Raw genomic sequence first — 2355 nt, 5'->3', positions numbered from 1 at the left:
GTGCATGTTCTGTTTTTAAACAAAAAAAAAACAATCTGAAATTGTCTTTATTTTTAAGTTATCGCGCCGTGATTTCGCCAGTCCGGCCCCACTTGGGAGTAGATTTTTCTCAATGTGGCCCCCCCGGTCTAAAATGAGTTTGACACCCCTGATTTAGATTGATTGAAGCTTTTATTAGTAGATTGCACAGTACAGTACATATTCCGTACAATTGACCACTAAATGGTAACACCCGAATAAGTTTTTCAACTTGTTTAAGTCGGGGTCCACTTAAATTGATTAATGATACAGATATATACTATAGGTGTACAGCTCCACTAATGGACATTGGAGTGTTACTTTCAAAGGAAAAATGAAAGTATTGCTAGAAACATAATTTTATATGGGACTTCATTGTATTAGATGTATAGTACATGTTCCAAAAACAAAAAAAAGCATAAAACACCACCAGAATTAGAGATATTACAAGTCAAAGTGATGAAGCTTACTGTTACGCTCATGACTTGGTGTAACTAAACATTACACTATAAGATGAAGGCAATTGCATTTTACTGATATTTGAAATGTATTCAATGTTTATAAATGAATATTTAAATATACTAAATGTAAAAAAGGGAATAAATATTCAAAATAAGATCATTAAATGAAATCTAGTTTGGTTACGCCATCATGAGCGCAACACAAGGTTGTAAAAGTTTCAACTACAATTCTAAATAAGATGTCAAAAGCAAACTGAAATCAAATACACACAGCTTAAAGATTGATCAATACCTATTTAAATTTAGTAATACATAAATATGATGATTTATCAAAATATAAAAGAAATATACCTGAACAGAACGCTCATGATGGTTACACCAAAAAGTAACGCTATGAATCGCGTTTTTCCAAGTTTTTGGGCCATTTTTATGCTATTTTCAAGCATCTCCTTTTTATTATTGTTGATTTTAAATGGTCAAACTAATACATATTATATATGCATGCCCTAGTAAACAAAACAAAAAATCATATTTCTTTTGATTGTTACATTTTGAAGTACATTTGTGCAGGGGGGTGCGAATGTACCCATTACCAGAGCTGTACCACATGATGTTAGTGCACCAGTCGAGGAAAATTTGCAAACTACATGAATAACATATTGTAATATGATTTTGATATATATATTTTTTTATCTTGATAGATTGTAAATGACCACCAATGAGTTATTATTTATTCAGATTGTATAAATAACAACAAATAAAGGTAGAATGCTATTAACCGCAACATGTAAGTGTAAAAAAAACAACAACAACATTATGACTTGTACATTTTCAGAATGTGCATGTTCTGTTTTTAAACAAAGAAAACAATCTGAAGTTGTCTTTATTTTTAAGTTATCGCGCCGTGATTTCGCCACTTGGGAGTAGATTTTTCTCCATGTGGTCTAAAATTGAGTTTGACACGCCTGATTTAGATGCACTTTGGAAATATTGTTTTATTTTCCAATAAAAAGTTTATTGATGAAAACACGACTATATTCATGATCAACACATTTCAGGCAAAAATTACACAAATCTTGTTTCGGTATCAGCAATAAATGCCATGTGTTGACTTGGTATTGGATCGATACCAACATGTGCAGTATCGCCCTACTTAATATTTTTTAATTTAACATCAATAAGACGAGGTGTGGAATTTTACCAAGCATTTATATTCGTGTGTTGATAAAAAAGAAGTGATTAAAGTTACACTCACCAGGCAGGCAGTCCCCGAACGTCCTGAACTCCCCCGGGAAAACAAACAAAACTTCCGTCGCCCTCCTCTCTTCCTCCTTCACGCTTCGGTGTTCAACGCGAGCAAACGCGACTTAGTTGCGGACACCGGCTCTTCGGCGTGTTCCGGTACTTCTTCCGAGTAAAGATGTTGGCGGTAAACTGACAGCCGGTAAGAGCGAACACTGTTAACGGCGAGGTCCTGTGCGGAAATAGAGCTCCGTCCTCCGCTCATTAACAGCCGGGCTTCACGCTCTCCTGTCCGCGGCGACCCGCAGGTTACCTCCCACTTAAGGGGCGGGGCGAGGGACAAGCGGGGCTTCCGGGCAGTTGGCAACTACTCAGTAAGAAAAGTAGCCATTGGCAGTGCCAAAAAAGTCCGACTGAAGCTATTAAACGACACATTTGTAAAATGTTGCATTTCCTGTGTGTACAAAGTTCCGAATTCGGGTCAACATTGATTAATTAGTCCCAGCATACTTGCCAACCTTGAGACCTCCGATTTCGGGAGGTGGGGGGTGGGGCGGAGCGTGGTTGGGGGCGTGGTTAAGAGGGGAGGCGTATATTGACAGCTAGAATTCACCAGGTCAAGTATTTCATACAT

At 37.2% G+C, this 2355-nt stretch overlaps 1 protein-coding gene across 2 annotated transcripts in view; it reads right to left on the bottom strand.

The window, feature by feature from the left end:
* The window catches only part of sox13 (SRY-box transcription factor 13), a 101143-nt gene extending 99114 nt beyond the window's left edge, over positions 1 to 2029 (bottom strand). For both annotated transcript variants that reach the window (XM_061924011.1, XM_061924012.1), the window contains exon 1: positions 1735 to 2029. The gene's annotated coding sequence lies outside the window, so the exon portion shown is untranslated. The remainder of the gene's footprint in view (positions 1 to 1734) is intronic.
* Positions 2030 to 2355: the final 326 nt, after the last annotated feature.

Source organism: Nerophis lumbriciformis, linkage group LG28 (genome assembly GCF_033978685.3).
Source record: "Nerophis lumbriciformis linkage group LG28, RoL_Nlum_v2.1, whole genome shotgun sequence".
NCBI lineage: Eukaryota > Metazoa > Chordata > Actinopteri > Syngnathiformes > Syngnathidae > Nerophis > Nerophis lumbriciformis.
This window is presented reverse-complemented; position numbering and strand designations above follow the sequence as displayed.